We start from the raw sequence: 27652 nt of genomic DNA, 5'->3' as shown, positions 1-27652 counted from the left end.
GTCCCTAATAACCAGTCATCTGATACAGATATACATAGTTATACAAATGTTTGGTATGTCAAAAACAGAAACTATGGTGATCAAAATAACACAGGGTCTACTGTACCAATTGTATTCTTAATTTTTAATTCAGTAACACCTTCCATTTTTTAAAATTTTAAATAAAGGTGCTGCCACAGATATTTTTGTCTACTGAACCAGACTACTGCAGATTCCAGGGACCACGGTACAAAATGTAGGCCCAGATTGCTGCAGAGTACATGGTTCTTCATTTAACCACCACTTATAAAGCCTAGAAGATGGATGAAATGAGAACCTGTTGCATAGTGTATGTTCCTTTGTGACTTCCCCAGGCAGTGGTGTACCCAGAAGTTTATACACACACTACCCAACCTATTGCCCCCTTTCTCAGTATCTCTAAATCTCCTGTAACATTCACTTAAAATTTTGCTTGTATTTTATATTAGTATTAGACTGGGATCACAAGAAGCAATACTTTGAGGAGATGGTAGCCATTAGAGTTAATAAGATTTAATGGCTCTTAATAAGTGTTTGGAGAAATTAAAAAATACAAGGAGAAAGGAAATATCTTGTATGACTACATTTTCTTGCCTCCAAATTGTCCAGTGTATCCTAAATTGAACTATAAAAGCCATGTATTTTGTAATATGCAATGCACACTTAGGGTGCCTTATGCATACTAAAAACATGTCAGCTGTGGCTGCCTTTTGTGAACACAATTTAATTAGTAGGTCAAAATATGAAAAATGGGATGAAATTAATTAGTTTTTAACTTTTGATTCTGCAGAAAACATCAATTACAGCTGTATATTCTCATTCCTTCAGCAAATGGTGGCAAATAGATTTATGAACAATGAAATATACACATAAATCATCAGCAGAGAGATCCAAGATTTGTCCTAAAGAAGTATAAGTATGAAGGAGATCAAGATTCTGCACGACAGCACAGAAGTAGGGCTGGCCTTTAGTTTCCACCTTCTTGAAGCCTGCTGCCAGCAGAGGGGTGACCTGGACAAGTAGTGAGTTTTCTCTCTCTGGTCTTGCAGCTGGAGAGGAATAAACTGTGAGTTGCTATGCCACTACAAGAGTATAGACCACTTGTGCCTAAGGAGGTTGTCTGTGGAAAGTTCTTACAGTGGAATGTGAAAGGTATTTACTAAAACAATTATTAATTACACCTTTTTCTATTCCACCAAGACTGCCAATGTACCAATCCGAGACAAGGGTGAGACAGAGACTTAAGCAGGCCAAGCTTGTACTGAAACCGATGGGAACTGTGGGTACCTATGCCAGGGCTGAATTAGGACTTCAGGTGCCCTCAGATGACTTGCCAAGAGGGTAACTGTCTATAGTGTTACGGGTTCAGGGGTTGGCTCAGGCTGCCACAAATCCCGGGGTAGACTTCATGATGCACCAGGGGAAGGACCAGCTGGGATCCCTGGGGGCCAGGGCTGGCCCAGTAGCTGTCCAGGGCGGGACGTCGTGGGCCGCCTCCCCCGGGCAAGGGGGTGGGTGTCCCCCGGCTGTAAGGTGCGGGGGACAAGCCGACACCAGCAGAGCCCTGGCGGGAACAGCAGCCCCAGCCCCGCCCTCTCCCTGAGATCGAGCACAGCGGGGACGACGCCTGGCGGAGGGGGGAAGGGAGGGGAGGGCGGCAGCGTAGTCGCCCGACCACACCCCTTTGCTAACCAGCGCCACGTCCCTTCTCCCTCCCCCCCAGCGGGACAATCCCTCTACCGCCGTCCTCCTACCTCACTTCCGGAGGTGGCGCGAGGGAGCCGCGTGCACCCATGAACGTACCTGGGGGCGGGGCGGATGCCACGCGACCCCGCCCTGAGCTCGGCGGCAGCCCCTGTGCGGCGCGGAGGAGGCGGGGCTACGGTGTGGGCGGGGCGCTGGGCATGGGGGGGCGGAGCCTGGCAGAGGCATGTCTGTGGCCGCGGGGCCGGCACTAGCGGCTTTTTTCCTTCTTCAGGTAGCTGCGGCGGGGCCGGGGGCGCGCGTTCGCGTGCGCGCGCGGTTGCCTCAGCTTGAGTTAGGTAAGCGCGTCCTCCGCGGGCGGGCAGGTGCCCCGCCTGGCTGAGCAGCGAGCTGGGGGGCGCCGCGTACCTCCGTGCGGGCGGGGGCCGCTCCGTGTCTCCGCGCTGGGTGTGCCGGGCCGGGGGGGCGGGCGAGGCGTTTCGTGCCCCCCCCCCGCTTCCCTCCGCGGTTCGGTTCGGTTCGGTTCGGTCCGGTCCGCTCCCGGTGGGAACCGCCTGCCCTGCGGGGGCGTGGCGCCCTGCCCGGGATTTGCACCGCTGCTCCCTTGCCCGGGCAGAGGGCGGAGTGCGCCCTGCCTCCGGCGGGGGTGTCTTTTCCCCACGGTACGTTGCTGCAGGTGCGTGTCCTGGCCAAGCACGGCCAGGCCACCTGCCTGCTGGGGAGCAGCCGACGTCTTCCTTGCTCCAGTGCAGTCATGTGTTGGGGGGGAGAGAAAACCTAGTGCTGGTCAACGGTGGCAGGTGAGTGACAGGCCTGGAGACCCAAGTCCTCTGTCCCCCAAGCAGGTACAGCAGGGGAAGTGTCTGAGCAGTTATCCCTGTACTGCCTCATGGACCTGATCCAGTTAAGTGTGTGCCTGGGCCCTGAACTGGAAGTACCACTTCTAGGAGTAGGAGGGTAGTTCAGGGTCCAAGCTCATTGGTTCCTGGGCCCTCTTCCTTCAGACTGTTGAAGTTAAGATGTCACTTAGTATGGTGGCTTAGACCTTGTCTACGTTGGGACTTACTTCAGTAAAACTTACATCGCTCAGGGGTGTGAATAGTCCAAACACCCTTGAGCAAGGTAAATTATATCTGACTAAGCACCAGAGTAGACTGTGTCAGTGGGAGAGCTTCTGCTGCCCATATAGCTTCTGCTGCCCATACTGCTTCTCCTAGGAGAGGGAGTCACTAAGCCAACGAGAGAACTCTCTTCCATCCACTTAGTGTCTTCACCAAAAGCGCTCTGACTGCGCAGCTGCTGCACTTCTAGTGTAGATGTAGCCTTAGTGACTATGGACATTTGACAACAAGGAAATGGGCAAAGGCTAAGAGCAGTGCAGGCGGTAGGCCTAAGCAGACTAAGCAATTGCTTAGGGCCTCAGACAGCTCAAGGGAGTCCCATATTTGTTTTCTTAGTATGTGTTGGGGGGGGGGCAAAATATTCCTGCTTAGGGCCTCAAATAGGCTAGCACTGCCTCTGCCTAAGAGTGAATGTGTGTGAAATGGATAGTCAGTATAGGTTGCAAATTCTGTTAAGCTTGTTGTATGTCAGCATGTGGATCCTGTGAAAACGGTTAGCCCTTCAATTTTTGGTTAGTGCTTTGCTTACTATCCAAGCAGTGTGTATAGCCCAGGTCTGACAGTAGGATTCAGGCCTTTGAGGATAGAATGATTTTATTCAACTGCTTTTCAAAACAAAAATAATTATAAACTGATTATTTGGAAAGTGGTGGGATCTAAGGTTCAGGAACCAACTCCAGCGTCTAGGCAATTAAACCACAAAGTATAAGTTCTCCCAACAATGTAAATGCTCCCTCCTACCAGTACTATAGTCTTTTTGGTAGTGAACTCTATATTTGAGACTGCAGCTTTTCACTTATGTAGAAGCTTCACAGAAGTTTTCTTTTTAGATTAAAATTTTCCTTTTTTTTGAGAGGTGGGGAGAAAATCTAAGGAAAATTCCTTCCTTTTTTTTAAGTTGTTGGATAGAAGAGAAATCTTCCATTTTGAGTGACTTGTAGAAAGTGTTTCAATTTTTGTAGTTCCTTAAGGTGTCTGCATTTTACAATTTTAGGCCTTATTTCTGCAAAGACTTGGGCACATGCTTAATTTTCTGTGAGTGGGTATTCCTGTTGAAACCAATGGAACTACACACACACAAAGTTAACCAATATGCAGGTATTTGTCGGTTTATGGCTTTAAACTTCACACAAAGCTAGTCCTTAATTAGGACCACCAGATCAGTAATGGATATTTTGTAAGCTAAATCCAGCCTGCTGGGCTCTCGAGTCCTATCCTCACAGATAAACGTCACCTGTAATGCACACAACTCACACTACCTCCCTTAATTACGTTTTAGGAAAATGTTGAAATTAGAGAGTTCCTCTCTGCTCCCCAATGCCTAAATCAAGATGACCTGTCCAAATCCTCTTAGATTTTCCTTCAAATTCTTCCTGTTGTAAGGATAACCCTAAGGCCTAGTCTACACTAGGCAGTTTTGTGTACTTCAGCTTTTTTTTCAACAAAACAGTGCTGATATACATACTACAATCACCCATCTCCCCTCACCCCCCCACTGACAAAACTGCCCTGTTTTTTGACAAAATAAAACCACCGCAATGAGAGGTGTAGAGCTTTTTTCGCACAACTTAAATCAATAAAGCATCAGTGTAGACATCATGGTTGGTTGTCATGGTAAAAGGCTTCCAGAAGTGTCCCACAATGCCCATCCTGACCGCTTGGACCATCAGTTTGAACTCCGCCATTCCCTCTTTAAAGTCCTGGGAATTTTTGAAATTCCACTTCCTGTTTGGTCTGCATGGAGAGATGACATCTCATCTTCCCAGCTGACCATGGCAGCTCCATGCACTAAACGCTGTCCTGCTTGGAGCACACTGGAGCTTCTGGATCTCATTGGCATTTGGGGAGAGTTGGGCGTGCAGTCCCATTTCTGCTCCAGCCGAAGGAACTTTGATACCTACTGCCAGATTTCTCGTGCCATGGTGGAGAAGGGCTATGAATGGGACATGCTGCAGTGCCGAGCGAAAATCAAGGAGCTGCGGCAGGGCTACCAAAAGGCCAGGAAGACAAACAGTCACTCTGGGTCACAGCCCTGCCACTTCTACAAGGAGTTGGAAGCCACCCTCAGTGGTGACCCCACCTCCACCCATGCCTGGGGGCAGTGGACACCGGATTCAACCCCGATGAAGAAGTAGTTGATGAGAAGGTGGAGTTGGATGAGGAAGTGGAGCCGGGGACTGGGTCATTTGGTGATGTGGGGAGTCAGTTCTCTTTGCAGCTCTGGAGGGTTCCAGCCCATCCCAGCCCTGCAGCTCTGGTGTGTAGGATACAGGAGAGGGGAGCTCTGGTAAGTGTTTTTTGGAGCTGATGCTGCTTATTTACAGGAGGCATGGGGGTCCTTTGCTTTGCTAAATGAGATAGAGGTAGTTAAGGGGATAGAAATGCACAAGAGTAGCTGTGTTTCCATGTGCTTCCCATTCCCTTGCGCAGCTAGGCTGCGTGGCTGAGAAGCATATTCATGCACACTGAAATTTCACAGGTATCTTCCAGTGAGCGCTCTAAGCAACTTTCCTGGAGTACTTGCCAATCCTCTGCCTCAGATTCCTCGGCAGAGCGGCATTTTCTTCCCCTGTAGTAGGACAGTTTTCCGCATCAATCAGCAATCACTTGGCCAAGGACCAAAGTGGCGAACGGGTGAGCAGCATAGGGACCTGGTTTGAAGCTGCTTGTATAGAGGAGATGTGCTCTAGCATCCTTGCTTACTCTCAGGAGTGAGATATCGGCTTCTATGGCCCCTGTCTGTTGAAAATGGTGGCTCAATTTGAAATTTTGTCCCTATGTATCCGCATTTATGCCCCAAGCAACCACTCACCCAGAACATCTACCCCAGCATGATGGCCCACCCACCCCTCCAGCAAAACTCACCATGCCCAGGCTGATCACGGAGCTGTATTCTTCCCAGAGGACAGTAAAAAAGGTGTGTTAGGGCACCCAAAATAATGCTTCTGTTCATTTTCTTGTGCTTCTGCAAATGTGACCTTCATAGCTAAGCCCCCTATACCAGTGGAGCACCTCCAGCTGATAAGGAAATGACCTCGGAGAGGTAAAAGGATATGTTCCTCCAGTCCTCTGAGGTGGCAAAAAGAGAAAAAAGGGCATGGAGACAATCTGTGTCCAAAAGTCAGAAAATTGATAGACAGAAAAGGAGGGAAAACCATGAGTGGGTGCTGGCAGGCCATGAGCACATGATCAAGGACATGGAGATCAGACAGAGCTGCAAAAGACAATCGTGACACTGCAGACAGAGTTCATGTGTGCTCGCCCCTCCAGAATTGCTTTCTATGCACTCCCCAAACGCCCCCTCACATTCCTACTGAACTCCCAGCCTGTCTCATTATCCTTTACACTGCACCCCTTCAGACTGCTATGGGAGCGATACTTGGACTTACACCCAGCTGTCATAGCTCACGCTGACTTTCACTGCTTTCTTCCCTCCATCTCGGTGTTTTGTTTGTGTTGTAAACTGTTTTTGTTTAATAAAGACCAGCTGTGAGAACAATAAGAACTCTTTTTATTTCAGTGTTGCACGCAGTAATTTCACCTGGCACTGATATGCAGCTCAAGCTGTTCGCGAAAATACCTTATTGGTTCCCATTCTCAAAATGGCCCTCAATGCCTCCCTGATCTGAATGGCCCCCTGTTGTGCCCCTCTAAGACTTCTAGTATCTGGCTGTTCATATTCACATGCAAGGCAATCTGCCTCTGCAGTCCAACCAGGGGCAAACTCTTCACCCTTAGCTTCACATAAATTATGGAGCACACAACAGGCGGAAATAACCATGGGAATATTGTCCTCATTTAAGGTTTAGCTTGCCATAAAGACATCTCCAGCGAGCCTTTTAATCTGACAAACACACTTTCAACAGTTATTTGGCACCTGTTCAGCCTGTTGTTGAAGTGCTCCTTGCTGCTGTCTGGGTTGCCCATGTAAGGCTTCATGAGCCATGGCAGTAAGGGGTAGGCTGAGTCTTCCAGGATCACGATGGGCATCTCAACACCCACCACTGAATCTTTTGGCGTGGAAAGAAAGTCCTTGCTTGGAGCTTCCTGTACAGATGTATGAGTTATGCACCTTCCATGACCAACCCGCACTGATGTCAGTGAAACGCCCATGGTGATCCGCAAGTGCTTTCAGTACCATAGAGAAGTACCCCTTTCTATTGGTGTACTCTGTTGCAAGATGGTCCGGGGCCAAAATTGGGATATACGTGCCATCTATTGCCCCGCCACAAGTAGAGAATCCCATTGCCAGGAAGCCATCCATTATTTCATGAACATTTCCCAGTCACAGACCTTTTGTGGCAGAATATGGTTAATGGCCCTGCACACTTGCAAGAATGCAGCTCCAGTGGTGGACTTCCCGATTCCAAACTGATTAGCGACTGACTGGTAGCATTCTGAAGTTGTTAGCATCCACATGGTGATCGCCACACTCTTCTCTACTCAGCTATTGACCTTTATGATATTGTCATCTAATACTGTGTATTTAGCCCTAGGAAGTTTGCTTTCCTCTGGTCATTCTTGGATATAAGCCAGAATCCAAATGAGCAGAGAAACTTTGCTGCCTCCCTTTTTACCTGGAATACCTAGTTATGAACATCATTGGAAGCATCATTTTCTGTGCATCTAAAATCACATCATATATAATCTTTGCTCTAGAGTTTGTGGATGACATAATGATGATGCTAGACTGATTTGAGGCAGTGTGTTATTGCCAGATTAATATTCTCACTGCAATTTCATTTGGACACTGCATTCCTTATTTCTTTTTGATCTGTTGTATAATGTTGATGTGTGTTGTTAAGCAATGGCTGCGTTCCACTTCAGTAATGGCTGCATTTCAGTAGTGGGTGAGGTGGTCTCTAAGGGCAGTTTGCATACCTGTTTAAGTGTGTGAAATGTGTTGGAATGAAAGGCAGTATACACATAGGATATTAGACTTCTTTCTTTACAAACCCTCAGAAAAAATTTTGAAAAAAATGCTTAAAGGAGCGGGTCCTGGTATGCTCTTGTGCGTGGTTCGTGAGAGGCAACATGCTGTGTTGGGATGAACAGGGGACTGAGAATTAGGAACTCCTGAGTTCTAATCCCAGTTTTGCTGTTAATTTGCTGAGTAAGATAGGATAAGTCACTTCACATCTTTGAACTTGTCTGGACTAAATTTTTCTCCCTAAACTATCTCTCCTGTACTACCACACTATCCAACCAAGAGGCCAAGGAGTTGAAGCATTAGTGAGGCACTGCAATCACTCCTGACTATTGTGATGGAGAACATCACAGTATCCTCTCCTGCATGGCCCAAACAGATTGCCTGGGTTCTTGGGCAGCAGAAAAAAATGGGATTGAAGGAATCTGAGTCAGTGGCAGAAAACGCTGTCTGATGCAATCAGACTGTGACCTCAAACGATCTCTACAAAGTTATATACCACTGTCACAAAAGAGGCAAAAAGAGCCTCATCTCTGCTGCAGGAACAGCAAAGTTGCACCTTCCTAGATGGCCTCTGTCATATATGCACAGTATTACACACAGTGCATCTATATATCTTCATGTTATATCTGTTCACAATCTTGGGAACTTTGCTAAGGAATTAAGTGTGGGTTGGATCCGATTATCTATCTGAAAACCAAGTTAATCTTCAAAATTCAAGGTTGTAGCTGTGTGTGTTGGTTGCCCCTTTGTGCCTAAGAATGTCTCTTGAAACCTTAATTTGAGGAGTCTCAGATTACTCTATCTCCTATGTAGCAGCTGAGGTGCAGTGTGCAGAAACAGCTAAGTAAGGCTGTATTGGATAGCCTTAGACTTGGTATTGCTAGTTTTTGAAGTATTGAATCAGCCTAGACATGCATTTTATCTTTGTTTTGCATTTAATTTCCTTTGATTTTTGCAAGCACCATTCACCCATCTAACTAAAATGCATCCCATCTCCTTTCTGTCCAGATGTGTGGAGGAAAGTGGGTGATCTGTTTGTTCATATGCTCATAGACTCCTTGTTTCTCTCCTAATGAGAGAGGTTCATCAGACTTTCTTAATGACCACTGCTGCTTATGCTAACCATAATTGGCCCACTGTTACCTTGTGCCCCACCTGTTTGTTGTGTTATGCTTGGATTGTAAGTTTTTGGGGCAGGGGCCATCTTTTTGTAGTTTGTATAGTGCCTAGCACAAAGGGGGCCACAGTCTCTGACTTGGGGCCTCTAGGTGCTTCTAGTAAATTAACAGTAGCCATGAAAATTCCCAGAGTCAGTTAACGCACAATTGTTTTTCAGGGGAACAAAACTTGAGAGTTGGGACTCTATAGGGTTCTGTTCCCCATTTTGCCACTGGCTTGCTGCCTGAACCTGGGCATCACTTATGCTCTGATTTAGTAAAACACTTGAGCGCGCATGCTTTAGGGCTTGTCTACACAGAAATAGCACTGGTTTAACTTAAATTGGTATACAAAATGAGTATTAAACTGACGCAAATCCTTGTGTGGATACTTATATCATTTTAGCCTACACAGGCGTTTTAAATTGATTTAAGGCAAACCAGTGCTACTTCTGTGCGCAGACCAGGCCTGTGTCTCATTAATTTCATTAGGATTTAAGCATGTGCTTTGCTGAATCCTGGCCTTTGTCTCTTTGTGCCTCAGTTTCCCTATGTTGACAAACAGGATAAACTACTTTCCACTACCCTACCTCTTATAAAATGCTTTCATAGTTTGAGAGGGCAGGCACCACAGAAGTACAGAGTATCATTTTCTATATTTATTCTGAGCTTGCAGGTGTTGGAAGCTTTCAGATGTAGTTCTTCTGTGTCCTGGTTTATGTTCGCTTTGTTTTCCACTGCAGGCCCAAAAAATTACTCCTGCCAGCAAGAAAACAGTTAGGAGTGCAGATTGGGGTAGCTTAGAAACATCTTGTGAGAAGGTGTAAGAACTGCTCTGAAGAGAATATATGTTCAACACACACACACATTTCCCATAACCCTTCCTGAGGGTTTGCTGTATTAGTAGCTTAAATAATAAAATATAAACATCAGTCTAAACTTTGCTTTCAAGCCTGGCTGTCACAGGGTTTTCCCTGCAGGGACCCTCTCTGTCGTGGTTTCCAGCGTCCTTTTACCCCTCAGAAATGCTCCAGATTATAGTAAATCTTGGTTGAATCTAACAAGACACATCTGTCATCATAGGTTAGCAGCAATTTCTCTGAATCTTTATGTAGGGGGTCTAGCATTGTGGTCTACCAGAGAAGCCATGCATTTCTCTGTAGGTTTTAAGAAAGCATGACCTTCAGACATGGTTTAAATTGAAAAACTTGATATTCTCGTTGTTGTTAATAATAATTAAAAAGCAGCCTTTGGATTCTGTGTGCGCACAAGTTTCCATGTGACAAATCCCTTTGCAAGATTGAGCTCTTATTTAGTTAACTTTATTATCTGACTAAATCTGAGAAAAGGAGACGGACAATTAAAATTCACAAAAAGCAGAGATGACAATTGTGCTGTGGTTGTGACTGGGAGTGTGGGTACATGAAAAAAACATTGTTTTCTTATACATAAGGAACCAAAGCTTATGACTAATCAATGAAGATATTTCCATTTCCCTAAAGTGAAAATTTGTGGGGAAAAAAATTTCAAGCAGTTACTGGTTCCATTGGAAATGACAATGGAAAGCTTATCCCTAGATGCTCAAATGGTCCCTTTCGGCCTTAAATCTAGGGATCTCTCTGTACCACTTTGTTAGTATAATTAGTTGGATACTGCTAGTGGATATTATACAGAACAACTTGCTCTGAGCGATTACACACAGGTTCCATTTTTGTATTTGGTAAAAAATCTTATTCAGTAAGGCTCATACGAGTGTCGGGTGTGTGAATGCTTCCTATTCACTTTCTGTTTTTAGCAGGGCTTAAAAAAAAGTGTATTATATAAATGTGTGAATATTACCTGGAAAACCATTCACTGTCTCTTTCCAGTAGGGCTTTGTTTCAGAATTTGGGAGTATCATTAACTTGAAAAAATGAAAACAAAAGAAATGCTTGCTCATTCTTCTAGATAACCTGCTGAATCACTTCTATGAGAATCTGGGATCATCTTTTAAAGAAGCAGGCTCCCTCCATCCTTGTTGTTCTCCCCCCTCCCTTTGTCCTTCTTGTAAATTAATACTGATTTTTGATTGCATGAAGTGTGCAAAACCTATTTCATCTTAGTCTGTTGATAGTGAGCCTTTGATGGTCTAAGTATATTGCTCCATTTCAGTGATGGATGTGATGCAACTGGTTTATAATGTCCTTTTAGGATTATATAGCACCTGTCATCGTGAAGGATCCCAGAGTGTTTTTCACACATGGAAATGGCTTCACTTTCAATTTGTGCACAGCCCCTTCAGTGGTGCATCGCAAGCAGGTATTTAGCTATGCACAGCAACACTATACAACTTCTTGGGACAAGAAATCCAAACAACTACTTTAACTTGGACCGTCTTTCTTTTTGTAGGTTCTGATTCAGGGAAGCATTCTATTCAGGACAGCATCTGAGCATATGCATAATGCGGTCATGATGAAGGTCAGTCTGAATCAGGTATATGTTCTATGCAGTGTTCAGTAGTCTGGGATGGAAAGAGATAAGGCCTTGGAGTAATTTTAGACCTTTTATTTGCGGTGGGTGGTTTGGTTAACTGGTGTGTGAGGTTCTGTATTTGGACCTCCACTGGTTGGGATCCGTGGGGATTGATGTGGTTTTGAATTCTGCATTCATGGGGAAGCAATAGTTACAGAAGGACTTTAGAAAGAAAACCAATTAGAAAATGTGGATGTAACTCCTTGAATTTCATAACTTTGCAGCATATTTGTATTATTGGTTCATTTGTGTTTTGATAGAAAAATGTACATAAAAAACCTTTGCTGAAAGAAATTTCAGTTACTGGGAGAGGAAATGAATAGCTTCTGCCATTAGTGTTAATGCATCAGTGGAGGCTAGATAGGCCCATTCCTAATGAAGACTGTATATTGGAAATTGAGTTTTTCTTTGTAAACTTTCTCTCTTGTGGGATGTAAGTAGCTGATAAAACATTTCCTTTTGATTAAATGCATTTTTTATTTAATTTGGTAGCTACTTGGTTACAAGATATAATTTTGTGTATTGTTTAACTTTGAACGATGTTTGGAGAAGAGCTGGTCTCTGTAATCTGAAACATATTAGATGTCCATTGAATGTATTAATACACCTCTCTAGTTAGTTAGCTTTCCTACCTGTCCTGGGATTCTCAGAAAGATTCTTTGAGGCTTTTGGACATGTTGGGTCATAGCCTCATGTGACATCACTAATAAAATGATTCAAGTATCTTCCCTGGGACTTCCAACAAAGTAAGGATCTAATATTCTTGATTTTTTTAGATAACCCCTTTTGCCTCCTCTTTTAATTGTTAAAGATCATCTTTGTATATTGAAAAAGGTAAACCAAATGTTATATTTGCTTTTTAGTTCCTCTTAAAAACAAACAATGGCCATCCATACATAGAATATTAGAGTTGGAAGGGACCTCAGGAGGTCATCTAGTCCAACCCGCTGCTCAAAGCAGGACTATATAAGGTAGTTGCTTTTTTTTTTTTTTTTTTTAAAGAGAGGTTCCAGGAAGAGTTGAGATACTCAACATGGGGGAAAGAGCAGAATCTGAAAGTTTCTTGCACTCGGATACCAATTTTGAAATGGATGCATGTTGACGATCAGTATTGATGCAAACTAGTACCTCACTGAGTGTATACTCAAAGAAACTCTTATCCAGGAACTGATGTATTTTATTTTATTATACACATTTTGAAGCACATGTCATTGTATAGATTCAGTGTCATGTAGAGAGTTTGGCCATAATTCAACTCAGATGGTAAGCAGAGGGGCACATTGTGGCTAAGCATGGACATGCAGTGTGCCTGTAGGCTGAGACAAGTCAGTTTTCAGCTGTACTCTAAGAGCCTATATATATATATATTCATATTCAGCTGAGGCAATTTTAATGTGGTAGCTCACTGAACCTTTGCATAGAATGAAGTGGCCTGTGTAGGAGTGGCAGCCTGGGTGATGATCATCAGCTAAGACAGTGATACTCTCACTGAGACTCGTGAGCTGCAAGTGGCTTTTTAATGTGTCTCCTGTGACTGTTTGCAGCACATGATATTAAAACATTGTGTGATTTAACTGTTAACCAATCAGGATGCTTTTACTGTTATTAACCAGGTGTACATGATAAAATAATAATACTTGGTCAGTCATTTTGCTGTGAGAATAATATAAACTAAATATGGCATGCTGTTTAAATATGAATATATAGTACTATAGTAAGTAAAACAATGAATTCACACTACTGTGGCTCTTTTGGGTAATGCTGATCACTAATTTGGCTCCTGAACCACTGAAGTCTGAGTATCACTGAGCTAAGACTAGAGCAAGGCTGCAGACCCATCTCATACAAAGTCTTACACAGCGACCTCTGGGCTCATAGGGTAAAGATGCCTGTTATATTACAATAGACACTCTGATACTTTGCTGCTGTGTGCGGAATGAGAACCTACATGCAAGAGCGATAAATAGTACATTAGAATAAATCTGTTTGTATTGTTGTGATTAAGGTGAGACATTTTGAAAGATAGCTTCTCCTTGGCAGTAATCTTTGTGCCTTTCAATCTTAATTGCATAGTCTCCATCACTGTAGTGTCTGAGCACCTCATTATCTTTAATGTATTTATCCACACAACACCCCTGTGAGGTAAGGCACTGCTACTTATCCCTGTTTTACAGATGGGGCCCTGAGCCACAGAGAGACTAAGTGACTTGCCCATGGTCACTCAGGTAGTTGAACCCAAAGAATTGAACCCAGGTCTCCTAGGACAGTGCCCTAGCTAGGAGACCATGCTCCTCACACTTTGCTTCTGCTTTTTTGCTGTAAAGCAGCATTTTCACAAGAGGGATTTGTGCAGGAAACCAATATAATGTGCTGCATCCAAAAGTCCCTTGGGTGCTGGGTCCTGCTGTAGCATGTGATAAGGATCCCACAGTGAAGTCTCTGAGAACAGCTCCCAGAAAGGCAGTTCCACATGTGCATCTGTATTAGATAGCACTAGAGAGTTACTCAGGACAGTGTTTTCAACACTTGCTGTCTGTGTGCGCTTGTGGAAGCCTGGCAGATGAATGCACATGTATTGGTGCAGGCAACTAGGAACAGAAATAGGTGCATGTGACATACTTGAAACTTGTCAATGTACAGGCCATTACCTTCACTATGCAAACATGAAGGAGCTGCAGTCAGTTGCACCTTTGCACTGTTTTATGTTTAAAACAGAACAAGCAGCCTCCATGCTGGCTGGTCAGTAGAAGCAGCAGCCCTAACTAAGCACTGTTTAGTTTAATCTTTTAATTAAGATTGTATGGTAGGTGTAAGCCTTGACACTAAGGGAATGTAAGCGATCTCTATGAAAACCTTTGTCCATAACAGGCTGAATTAGAACAACTGAGCAAAGATTGAAAAGTGCTAAGTGTATAGCTTGGCTTAATTTTTGAGAGTTAAAGTCTCACATTGGAGAAGTTGAAATGAGAAATACTCAGTCTTATCTTCAGAATATCCAGACTTTTACTTTTTAATCTCTGCAGCCAATGTTCATTACAGCAGTGTTTCTATGTGAGGAATAACTTTGCAGTTTAAAGCTAACAGTTTGATTTTTGTGTATTGATTTTGTAAAATATTACATGCTGCTTGTATCTGGTGCATTTGGCTGTTTCATATCTTTCACTGTCTGGATGGTATATAAAGGGAATTGTAACTAGTCTCAAGTTAGGGCTCTTAATGACCTCTGAATTTGAGGTCAGGTTTCAAATTTGATTGAAATTGGCAGGAAAGGTGCTACCCCTTTAAGATTTAGATGAGCATAGTCTGGAGTTGCAGGAGGATGCCCATGCAGTATCTGGATGGTGAAATCTGTGCTCTCTAGTTCCATATGATGGCTGAAGCTGCTGGTTGCTTAGTAGATGCAGGCTGACCAATCCGGTGCTTTAGATCCCTGCCTTTGGGAGACATGCCTCAGGGATGAAGGGAGGCGTGGTGGAGGGGGAGCCTAGGGGCTGCTTTGAGGCCTGGGTAAAGGAAAGGAGCCCATGTCAATTGTTGAGTGATTCTGCTTTTTTTTATTTTTTTATTTTTTTGCTCCAGGACAGTGAATAGAAGGGGGAGGCAAGAGAATATAAATATACACTGTGTACAAAAAGCAAAGACTTAGACTAAATGGGCTACAAACAGTTTAAGTGCCGACAAATTGTCTGATATTGTAGCTGTTAAGATGAGGGAAGGCAGAGCTTTCTATATCAGCCTATCTGTGCCAAAGGATTTGGTGAGCAGTATTCCAGGTCTAATTCCCTTTCAGTCAGTTGTCATGCTAAATAACATGGTGTGAACATCTAATCCTCGCTGCAGGGCACTTATTTTGTTCTGTGCTTTGCCCCATCTGAGTTATCTAATAACGCAATGCAGGCAGTTGAAGCAAAGAGTTCCTGCGAACTGTCTGAAGCTCTCAAGAAATACCTAGCACTGAGGAGGAGGTTCTTACAGTTGGCTGAGTATAAACTGAGTGAGAGCTAAAAAAGTGCTGCCTTCTATGACGTATGCAGCAATTAGTTCCTCCACAGTTTCATATAGAACTTAACTTTATGAATGAAGATCTTTCCTTTAATACTGGCAAAATCTGCCTGAGATCTTCCTTCTAAATACATTGTACCATTTCATATCTGCCCCACTACTCCCAGGAGCTAAGCCAATGGGACGGATTCTGTGTCCCTGCCTCTAGCTGCCATTCCAAGGGCATACAGGGCCCGCCCTGTGTATCAAGGGACTGAGGGAGAATTTCCCACATGTAGGCAAAATTTAGGACCACTGTAGTGGCACTACACTGGCCCTTCTTGCAAACCTCAGTGCTGAGGGGTAAAAAGAGGATTCCCGAAAACACATTGCTGTGGAGATACTGAAGAGTGGTGCAAATTACAGCAATGATAGGGGTAGAGTAATTTATGATAAGGGCCATTTGGGCCCCTGGAACAGCCCAGGAGCCAGACGGTGTAAAGGTGTCATAAAATGCAAAAACTCTACCTACGTTAGCATTTTTGTTAGAAGCATCTGTCTCAGATCTTAGCAAGCACCAATTCCTAGCCATTCACTAGGACTGCCCTGTGCTCTGGATCTCTGAGTTGTGTTAAATGTCTGGAACCTAAATGGAGTCCAGCCACTGCCCCGGTCTCTGCTTCCTAGGCATGCTCTCAGAGCTTAGATCTTCTATCTGGCAGCCCTTTGCAAGTGTTGGAATCCACTGTCCAACCTTCTAGTCCCTGTGGGTGCAGCACTGACCCTTCAGACTTTCCAGTACTTGAACACATCTTCTCCCAGAACGCCACCCAAAAGGCGTGAAGCTTCTGGTTTACAGTTTAATTCCCTCAAAGGGTCATGGTAGTTGTGAAGCAGTCCACCCATGCCACATACACACTTTGTACAGTCTAACTTCATTGTTTTTTTTATCTTTAGTTATGTAAAGCACAGGAGAATACAGGTCACACCCTTAACCCATAGGATTAGGCCTCAACTGGAGTATTATGTCCAGTTCTGGGCACCACATTTCAGGAAAGCTGTGGACAAATTGGAGAAAGTCCAGAGAAGAACAACAAAAATGATTAAAGGTCTAGAAAACATGACCTATGAGGCAAGACTGAAAGAAGTGGGTTTGTTTGGCCTGGAGAAGAGAAGACCTGAGAGGGGACATGGCATAGCTTTCAAGTACATAAAAAGTTGTTAAAAAGAGGAGGGAGAAAAATTGTTCTTCTTGGCCTCTGAGGACAGTACAAGAAACAATGGGCTTAAACTGCAGCAAGGGAGATTTAGGTTGGACATTAGGAAACACTTCCTAACTGTCAGGTTGGTTAATCATTGGAATAAATTGTCTAAGGAGGTTGTGCAATCTCCATCATTGGAGATTTTTAAGAGCAGGTTACACAAACACCTGTCAGGGATGGTCTAGATATTACTTAGTCCTGCCATGAGTGGACTAGATGACCTCTCGAGGTCCCTTCCAGCCCTATGATTCTATGATAAGTGCACCCCAGTATGATATGGGTGAGGAAATTAGATTTGGACATGCTAGCTAGCTTTATGAGGTGCACACGTAAAACAATAAAATGTCCCTAAATGCAATATCCCTCATTAGCTCACTCCTTGGGAGATCATCTGTGTTTAGGCAGGCAGGTTCTTTCTCCCCATCGCCTGCCCTCATCTTACTCTGGTGCAAGATGGCTCTCACTCTCAGTCCTTTATAGACTTCTGCTGGGATAACCTGCTGCTTATTTTTCTACTTGGATGCAGGTCTACACTACAGATTTACATCGGCACTGCTTCACCGATGCAGTAGCACATCTGGTGAAGATGCTCTAAGCTGATGGGACCGAGATCTCCCATTGGCTTAATAACTTCACCTGCACAAGAGGTGGTAGCTCTCCTGCTGACATAGTGCTGTCTGCACAAGGGGTTAAGGTTGGTATAATGACGTTGCTCAGGGGGTGCAGATTTTTCACACCCCTGAGCAACGTAGTTATACCAAAGTAAGGATGTAATATAGACCAAGCCCTGGTAACTTCCCATTACTTCCAAACCTCCCTCCCTTGAGGCAAGAGGAGGAAGTGTCTTCTCAGCTAGAGCAAACCCATGGTTCCAAGGTATTTTACTTGAGTGCTGATCGTTCACCACCATCTGTGGTCTGGCAGAGACTTGACACAATCCGGCTAACTCAGGATAGATCCACATATAGAACCAATTTCATAAAATCATCCACAATTCAGAAGTGACACAGACAGAATCCCCAATTTGTCACAGCTTCAATTTTGCATTAGATTTTAAATGCATGAAAAATAGAATCCTGTTGTAACACCCAAGTGGCTTTAACAGTTAATATGATTTCAGTAATTGACCTGATGTATAAAAACAGCAGGGTAAAATGAAGATAAATTCCAACAGTAAGTTTACAAATGTGAAACTGTAATGTACTCTGAAAGGTTTGGTACAATCGTAAGATAATGAAAGATGGAATGTCTTAGCCAGAGGCAAAGAGTGTTACCAAGACTACAAGAACAATTAGGTGAGGCCTGCTGACCTACATCCAATCTTCCCCTGTGGTAAGGAATGTTGTCAGTTTGAGTAGTAATGATCACTTGTCAAATTTTGTAGGACTTTGAGTCATAATCTCACAGGTTCTATTCTGAATACAGAGGTGGGAGATGGCCAGATCTGGTCACACACAGGTCTAAAACCAATTTTTGCATGATTTGCCAACTCCTGGACAGAACACCTCTTTCAAATGTAACTACTGTGTTCCTAGCACAGAGTTGGACTGCCTGCCCAGTGCTGACCTTGGGATACAAGTGTAATCCCAGATAACAGTAAGGAACCACTGAGTGGAGATGAGCTCTTAAAAGGGTACAATATGTTTCTGGCTTTGTTTAAATGAAATTAATGCTGCTGGATTGACAACCCTGAAGTCTTAAGTCCTCTAGCTCAGTGGTTATTTGTGGACCCCTAAAAAAAATTTTGAATAGAGGTGAGGACCCTTTTGGAAATCTTAGACAGAGTCTGTGGACCCTCAGGTGTCTGCAGACCACAGGTTGAAAACCGCTGCTCTAGTTATTAAACAGAGAAGGTACAAACTTCCTCTGTTACTGTCCAGCCAGTGTGCCTCGCTTTCCATCTGTCTTTAAGGTTCAGAAGAGAACTAACTTTCTATACCCATTCAGTCCTTGGCCTTTATCTGTGATTGCCAGCACAGATCTTGCACAGTACAAATTGTGAAGTGGTTAACGGGCAATTGGACTAAGAACAGTACAATATTTCATGTAGGCCACCAACAATTATTGGACATGGACCTTTGGTCTCTACCAAATTGGGCCAGGCTTGAGCTGGTGACTTAGAAGGGGAGAGAAGGTTACCAATCCCCTAAGACAATGATTCTCAGCCAGGGGTACATGTACCCCTGGGGGTATGCAGAGGTCTTCCAGGGGGTACATCAACTCTTCTAGATATTTGCCTAGTTTTACAACAGGATACGTATAAAGCACTAGCGAAGTCACTGCAAACTGAAATTTCACACAGACAATGATTTGTTTATACTGCTCTATATACTATACACTGAAATGTAAGTGCAATATTTATATTCCAATTAATTTTATAATTATATGGTAAAATGAGGAAGTCCGCACTTTTCAGTAGTAGTATGCTGTCACTTGTATTTTTATGTCTGATTTTGTAAGCAAGTAGTTTTTAAGTGAGGTGAAACTTGGGATTACGCAAGACAAATCAGACTCCTGAAAGGGATACAGTACTCGGGAAAGGTTGAGAGCCACTACCTCAATGCATAGTCTCCTAAAATATCTCTCTGGAGTTTTCATTGACAAACTTGCCTGGGGATTTTTAATTATTTTCTAGAAGAAGACTTTTGTGAGGAAAAGATATTTCATAGCTGCCAAATATCTTCATCACATTATGCTATCTTGAAAGGGATGTGGTGGTTCCTGGTTTTCTAGAGTCAGCTACGGGGTGGAAAGAGACCTCACAGTATGTTTGTTCTCTGATAGCAAATAAAAGCGTTGCAGCATGTGGGACTCTGATTAGGATTCTCAGAGCTGGACATGAGGCTTTTTCCCATAAAGGAGATGTAGAAATGCTGCTATTGAATACACTGACATAAGCCTTATGCCTCTCCTGAAGGTTGAGTTATTATGTCAGTGTAGTAGGGTACTTACATCAGCAGGAGCAAGGCTATAGTTTAGACACTGATGTAGTTAGGTCGACATAAGCTGCCTTATAGCAACCTAAATCTGTAGTGTAGACCGAGCCTTAAGTTCTGTCAGCATAACTATGCCCCCATAGCTCCCTAGTGTAGATGCAGCATACGCTGACAGAAGGAATTTTTCTGCTGGTGTAGGAATGCCACTCCCCGAATGACATGAATTAAATGCTCTTCTGTCAGGACAGCTGTCTACATGGGGTTTCTGTTGGCATGGCTATGTTGCTGAGGGTGGTGGCTTTTTCCCATGTCTGATTGATATAGCTATGTCAGTATAAATGTTAACTCTAGATAAAATCCCAAAGGATTGTCATTGTCCCAAAAAGTGAATGTGTGCTGCTGCTCATCTCTACTCCAAGTTCAAAATTGAGGCTGGACCCTGCCTCATTGGTCTTGTGTGTCTTACCACATCATCATGAATCTGATGCTTTGCTGTTTCCATCTTGGCACTCTGCCCTGGCTGCCAGCCTCCGCCCTTGTTCAGCTCCTGACGGAAGGCAAATAGCCTGGCTTCATCTACTGCAGTTAAATTAGGAAGTGCATGTAGAGCAACCGAAAGTGAGACAGTGGGGCTAGAGCAAAGAAGAGCTCCAAATCTTCTTGCAAAATATACATTGGTTTGGTACAGTGGGAGAGGAAGTCTGACTATTTGAAATATTCCATAAAAGGGGTTTTATACTGTTGCACATCACTGTAATATCTGAGCACCTTCTGCATAAAATCATTAGCAATGGCCAAGTCCTCGGTGGACTTCATGGAGTTTCTGACACTTTGGGAGTCAAACCTCTACTTGGGATAAGATTTTTGGTTTTGGTTGTGTGGTGGTGGTGTTTTTGTTGGTAGGGATTCAAGGGTGTGTGTGTCTATTCGTAAGGCAAAATCTTTCAGTATGACTGAAAAGAAAGTATGCCTGAAAAAGAGACTTTTTGGAGGGAGAAGGCAAGAGAGAGTGCTAAAATCTTGACAGAAATCAAGGTTAATTTCCATTGTCAATTTTTTTCAGTCCTTCTCATTGCAAAGACAAATATGAAAACATAAACAGACTTGTTAGAGTTGAAAGCTTGTTCCTAATCTTTTTATAAAGATCACAGGCTATTTAAGGTCACTTCCCTGCACTCATCCTCCCTTCTGCCCCAGGTCTGGCCTTTGGGTCTATGTAGCTCATGCCTGGAGATTTCTAGATTCTTGGGAGGGCTCAAAACAGTTACAGCTTGAAATGGAATTTCACCACAATACCTCCCATCTTCAGATCCCAAATTACTTGGGCAGTTGTCCAAATTAAGCTAATATGTACAGACCCCAGCACAAGTATCTGGGATCCCTTTCACCTGTAGCAGGAGGAGGTATGTAAATAAATATAGATATATATAAATAACTACTGTGTTTGTGTTGATTACATATAGTATTTTTATATGTGAATTTGGGGTGTGCCCTATAGAATCCTCTTGTTAATCCTCTCAGGATTGGCTAGGCCAGTCTTTTAAATGATGGTCTGATCACAGAAGATGGGAGTGTATGATATCTGGGGGGATGGGGCAAAAATGCTAAGGCAGGCTGTTCTTGACATAAATCCCAGCAACTACTAGACCTCTTTCTCTTCCAAGGGTGTGGTGCAGCCACAGTCCTCTTTCACTAAACCTGCTCTTTCTGTATGATGGTGAAATCCATTGAGCAGTTTACTGTGGTAGAATTTTTCCATGATCTGGCTTTTCTGAATAGAATGCAGCATATAAAATGCATTCCAGTCCCATTAAGGAGGAGAAAACATTCAAAGATTGTGAAACTGTAAATTCCACTCTGTCCACTTTGCTGCTGGGTAAAAATAGGAGAGAGCAGCACAGTCGGAAGGACAATAGAAAGATCCCTGTACCTGGGGTCAGTCTATCTCGTAGATTACTCTGCCATCCCCCACTCCTCAGGATTGCTCATAGTAGGATAACTGGAAGGCTGTGTGGGGAGAGGTTGGGATATTGTAGCCTATAGGACTAGCCTGCATGTTTGCATGCATATATATATATATATAATCTTTCCTTTATAGATTTAAATATTGTTGTTTTATTAAATAGTCATAGATTCATATTAAAGTATTATAGCTGTAATGCAAAGTACCTTACAGGCCACATCTTGTGTGAAAGCTAAGGCAGTTAGCATACATATGTTTGGGACCTTTGGCCCAGATAAGTAATGATGAGTTAAAGGATAAGGCATATATGGTTATAACCTTTACCCGAGATAAGTCAGGAGGCATCTAACAGGGTGCTGTGACAGGTTATGCCCTGGGTAAACTTCACAGATACACCACAAAACCCACAAAAAGGGCCAGATATAACAAATGTGAGATAAACAAACTGTCTGGAAAGGATGTGAATATGTCATTAATAAGTACAAACCTGCCAGCCTATAAAATAAGTTTACCCTAATAATTTGGGGGTGAAGAATCCAAATTTGGACTTAGAAGAAGGACCCCTACTGCTCAAGGTATAAGAAGGGGAAAATTGTGTTACTTGGGGCGATCATCAGCTACTCCTTGATGATTTTTTGTTAGTGTTAAGATTTTGTTCTTCGTTTATACTTAGTATTATTTGTAGTGTTAGTCTTAGCCTTATAGCTCTTAGCCTTCGAGCATTGCCTACTTCACCCCTCTACTCAAGAGTTGAGGAACCAGACATCTCTCTCAACCAGGTCATCAGGGAAGGGTGTGAGTATATTAATCCAAAGCATACTGTAGATTATATATATATATATCACGAGTCTCTAAAATAAGACTGTAATCCTGTCCATTATCCATTTGACTATTCATTTTCTTTTAATCAGTCATTTATCTATCATTTTATGTTATTTTAATAAAAGCTTATAAAATTATTCATATTTGGCTATCACTGTGAACCTTCCTGTTGTGCACCCTGGGGTCTCTATAAAACTCTTCTGGAGCCTGATTCTGGGACAAGAACCTCATTATTTTCTGATCAGATCAATTGGCAAGCCTATAACCCCATTCAAATTACTAAAACACCCAAAATCAGGCTACAATATGCAGCCTTTTATCTCTAGCTCATTGGTCTGAGTACAGCCAAAGTGTATAAGGACCATGGTTGTTCCCTCCAGCCAGCTATTCTGTATGCTTAAAAGGTGTCCAAGTCACACAAACCATCTCTGGTACTAATTGTGACACCCTTGCTGGCATCTTCAGCAGAGCCCAATGAATGAATGGGTGCAGAGGCCAGTCTTCAGCCTTGCTTCTGGAGCTGGTCCATCCAGGTCAGGCACTGAGCAGGATGAAGGAAGTGGTTGTAGCGGCTTCTGCCTGTGTAGATCCACTTCTGAGGATAAAGGACTTGTCTACATGAAGAATGACACTGTCTTAACTGAAGGTGCAATTTCAAATGGTGCGGAAGGCTCTGTGGAGTCTCTTACGTTGGTTTGAATTGTTGGTGATTTTGGTTTATCTATTTAGGGTTAAGCTAAACCAAAATAAGCCACTCTTAAATTAAGAGTGGTCCAAACAAGGGTTTGAACTGAACTGGTGCAAATTTGTATATAGACCACTCCAAAAACAGGTCTAATTTTCTGTTGCTTTGCTGTTTGTGCAGGCACTGGCCCTGGTGCAAAGGGAATGTGAAACACGACTAAATCGGAATGATAGCAGTCTACAGGCACTCTGTGCTGCTACACATGGCTTTGTAAGGTGCAAAGCGATAGTGAATTGGACCCAAATAGTATAATTTCCAGATTTATCTCATTTGCATCTATAAAGAGAATTAAATTCGCTTTAGAAATGGGTAGGAAGGAATCGGGAAGACAAGGAGGTGGGAAGGTAAGAATTGATTATACACATCTTATCTTTAAACTAGTTTGGCTGGCCCATATGTGCTGATACGATTAAGACTATGTAGGGGTTGGAGAAGACTTTTATTTGCCATAAAGAATCTATAGCTGGAGGGAAAGTATCTAGATGTCAACAAGGGATATATGGTAGCTGTCACATAAGATTTTTCCCTCTGCTGAGATTTCTGTTGAGAAAAACAGATTTGCTACTTCTGATTTCTGCATCTCACATGCTCTTCAAAATCAAATAACAGGGAGCCAGCAACCTTTACTTGCCGTTGCTCTAAATACAGCTTCCAAACTTTGAAAGTTCAGGGGTGGGGAGCTTTTGGTTTGTTCATGTATTTATGGTGAAAGATTGTTCACATTTCCTCAAACTGCAAAGTTTTGAGTGGGTTTTTTTGTTTGTTTTTTTCCTTGCCACAAGTGACATCCCTTGTATGCTAGGGAATGGTTGTTGGATAGAAATGTGTAGTGCTAAAATATCTAGGGGAGGGAGGGACAGAATCGTGGACATTTTACATTTTGTTTGCTCCAAAGTAATATTTGGCTAACCATACCTTCTGGCATAAAGCGTTCTTGTAGAAATGTCTACAGGCTCCAGACTTAGCTATCTTGTTGAGTTGCTTTTTTGGGCACAAGTTATTGCTGTATAGGTGAACTCTGTGTGTATTTCCATTGGAGACTTGTTGACTATAGCTTCTGGTGCCACCATCTCTTGAAAAGCAAGAGGTGTGCTTGGTTTTGTGGGAGCTGCAGAGAAGCCAAAACTTGAGCTGAAATGAGATCTCTCCTACACCCTCTGCCATACCAGTTTGGTGCCTGCTAAGTTTATGCAGGGGCCACTAGGCTGCCATGCCTGAGTGGCAGTAAACATTGTTTTTAAGTTGAAATATATAGTCTGAAGAGCCCCAACTAAGATCTCCCATTTCCATATGACAGCACGTTTGCAAATTCACTAGGACCTTTCAGTCACAATTAGGCTGGGAAGGCAACAGTGCAGTTTGAATGCATGTTTTCATTCCTCGGAGGTAGTCCTGCTGACACATGTATTTTCCAATTCCAGCTTTATTCAGTTAACCTTTGGCTATTCATTTTTCTTTATATTAAACTGGATTGCTACAAATATTCCAAAACAAGCCACATTTTCATAAATGAAATGGCCACTTAGTCATTTTTCATGGGAAAACCTTCCATTGAACAGCACTTTCTACCAGGAATATTTCCAGAGCAGGGTGCTGAGCAAAGCAGAGAGATGATTTGATATTTACTCGTTTTATTGAAGTCAAAGTTTAACATGCACAGGGCCTTTTATAAAATACAAATGCGTGCCCCTGCATTAGTCGAGATAACTAATACACTATCCCATAACTCTAAAGTCTCTACGGAATCTGTTAACTTTCTTTATTCTCCCTCTTCTCTCTGTTGCCACCAGCTGCGGATGAAGTGAGCCTCCAGTGTGGAATTTGGGAGCAGGAGAGGATAGACAATAATACCTTCTTTGTGTTTCCTGACTGAGAGATTATTTGTAACATTGCCATCAATATGGGCTGAATATATGGATTGCTTTGAATACCTGGTGCACCACTAGTTACGCATTCCATAAATTCCAGAAGTCTCCTGATTCAGAACATCCTCTCTTGCCTTAATCTGTCTATCAGTGTTTCAAAGCACTTTCTCCTGGGCAAACAGGTGAATTGTTCTAATCTATACTACGTTTATGACCCCCATCATTATAGTATCTAGTGCCTCACAGCCTCTTACTGTATTTCAGCTCCATGAAGTAGGAAAGTAAAATTGTTGTTGTGCAGATGGGGAACGGAGACAGAGAGAGGTTAGATGACTTGCCCAAGGTTACACAGGAATTCTGGGATGGAGCAGGGAATTGAACCAAAGTGTCAAGTTTGAAGCTAGCACCCTAACCACTGGATCCAACTTCTGATTTCTCAGTGTAAATAGGGAAAGATCACTTGCCGATGTGTTTTAAAATCCAGCTCCAGAATTTTCAGGTGCTCTGTTGTTTCTGTGGTATTGAGCCCTATCTTTGAAAGTTAGAAATTGATTCAAAATACACCCATTGCATGAGGAAAGGCTTTTTGTGACACCTTCTGCAGTGTGGAATGATTGTAACGAAGGGATTTTTGGCTACGAGGCTCTGTACAGCATAGTCTGGTTTCTGCATGTGTCGTGCCATTGTCAGCTACACAGGGTTCCGAAATACCTTATGCTCATGAGTTTCTTCATTGCTCAGGCAAATTCCATTCTGATCAGTTTCTCAGCAGAGTCTGCCTGCTCCTTGGAGTTTCATAGGAGCTTCCTGATGCTGCTTTTTATTCTGCTTGTTATGTAATTTAGAGTCCTGATTATTTACTTGAGCCATTCACAAGTGGGAGAGAAGAACTCTCTTGCAATGGGAAGTACATGAAGAAGTCTTGATTTCAGCAGTTGTCAGCTTCTGGTTTTGAATAGCATCAGCCTGACACCAAATGTTCAGAAAGTGCAGGAGCAGTCAGCTTTATTGATTTAATTATTATTAATTTGTATTATGGTCCGTCTGCTTGTTGACACAGTGATTTGTCCATTACGCTCTAGAATAGTAATTCCCACCTTTGAGGGCCAGATGTGAATTCTGATGACACTCTAAGACCCAGTGCACTGAACAAGTGTCTCTTTGAGCTAACCTTTCTTTGTAACACCTGGCACGTTTGTGTTCTTCCATTAAGGAAGACTTTCAAATCCTATTTGTCCATCTGGCTCCACCTAAAAGACAAATAATATTGCTATAAACATTTCAGTAGGCTTTGAAGTGGCAAGTCTGTCATATGCAGACTGTTGGAAGATTCAGATGCTCAGCCATAGGCAGAGACCTCATTGCAAGCTAGAGCAGCTGATCCACACATCAGGAAAATAATTATTTACAGCAACTTAAAATATTTTTCACTTGGTGGGATAATCTCTTTGGAAAGACAGTTAGTCTTTATACTACTCATATATTATGTGGCTGTCTTTTCTGGGCATATTTTGGAGGAGAAACATTTGTGATGTTCCTCCTGTATGATCTAATATCAGGACAGACCAGCGATCCAACTTACCTGGTATGCTCCCTGTTGCAATGGGTTATGTCCATTGATTTGGAGGAATGCAAACCCCTTACATAGTGCACTCAGCACAAAGCAGTGTGTGGAAGGAGAGACGGATGTTCTTCCTGACTCCAGCTTCTGGTCAGTTTGTGCCCCAATACATGGTTTGTGGCTCTTGTAATTCTTATCCTAACTAGAGAAAGTGCAGATGCTATTTTACTTCATTTGAGGATTTAATCCTTTTTGCAGGGGTGTCAAACATGCAGCCCTGCATGGTTAATTTTTGTGGTCCGTGCACTTTTTTTTAATATTGTATTTATGTCCCATACTGCCTTGCATGGGCAGCTCATGAACTGCCTGTATAGGGAGGCTAGCCTCCAGCCCTGCGCCTTTGCCCCCTCTCCTGTCACTCTCAGCCCTGCTGGAGCCCGGAGTGCCCCAGCACCAGTGCTGGGTGGTCTGAGCACCACCATTGCTGCTCCCAACCTACCCTGGCCCCATGCAGGCCGCCATGCCTGAGCACTAGCTCATCCTCCTCCTCCCCTCTCCTCTCCCCCCCCCCCCCCCACCAGAGTGCTGACCAGCACCGATCCAACCCGGCCCTGGGCTGGCCAGTCCACCCCAGTCCCCGGAGCACCCCGCCCCCAGGAATGCCGCTGGCCCGTGCCACGCACCATGCCGGCCTGCCCCACCCCCAGACTGGCCAGTGTCTGGCCCATCCCACTGCTGGAGTGCCGGCCTGCCCCGCCCCAGCGGCACAGTGCCAACCCACCCCGGCTCTGGATTGGCCGGCCCAAGCGCACCAGCTCCCGGAGCACCATTGGTCCATGCCCCACCCCAGCGCCAGCCTGTCCTGCCCGTCCCCACCCCCAGGCTGGCTGATGGCCGGCTTGGCCAGCGCAGCGCTGATTCATTCCAGCCTCGGGCTGGCCGGCTCCAGAGTCCCAGCGCCTGGAGCACTGCCAGCCCGCACTGCACCTCAGCGCTGAGCACTGGCCTGCCCTGTCCCCACGCTGGCCGGTGGCGGGCCTGCCCCCTTGGCACAGCGCCGACTTGCCCCAGCCCTT

General features: G+C 43.8%; 1 protein-coding gene across 5 annotated transcripts in view; it reads left to right on the top strand.

Moving 5' to 3' along the window:
* Positions 1 to 27652, top strand: part of CUNH11orf24 (chromosome unknown C11orf24 homolog) — a 65580-nt gene that overhangs the window by 11512 nt on the left and 26416 nt on the right. The window contains exons 1-3 of one of the 5 annotated variants that reach the window (XM_067540476.1): positions 1231 to 1359; positions 1997 to 2060; positions 11319 to 11387. The exons of 1 other annotated variant lie outside the window; for it this stretch is intronic. The gene's annotated coding sequence lies outside the window, so the exon portion shown is untranslated. Of the gene's footprint in view, positions 1 to 1230; positions 1360 to 1996; positions 2061 to 11120; positions 11229 to 11318; positions 11403 to 27652 lie in introns of those variants that run through there. 3 more of the 5 variants (XM_067540475.1, XM_067540479.1, XM_067540477.1) reach the window with 3 other exon arrangements.

The sequence above is a fragment of the Emydura macquarii genome, unplaced genomic scaffold (assembly GCF_026122565.2).
Source record: "Emydura macquarii macquarii isolate MOO-44397 ecotype Brisbane River unplaced genomic scaffold, CSIRO-AGI_Emac_v2 contig_587, whole genome shotgun sequence".
Taxonomy (NCBI): domain Eukaryota; kingdom Metazoa; phylum Chordata; order Testudines; family Chelidae; genus Emydura; species Emydura macquarii.
Note: the sequence above shows the minus strand (reverse complement) of the source record. Positions and strands in the feature narration are given on the sequence as shown.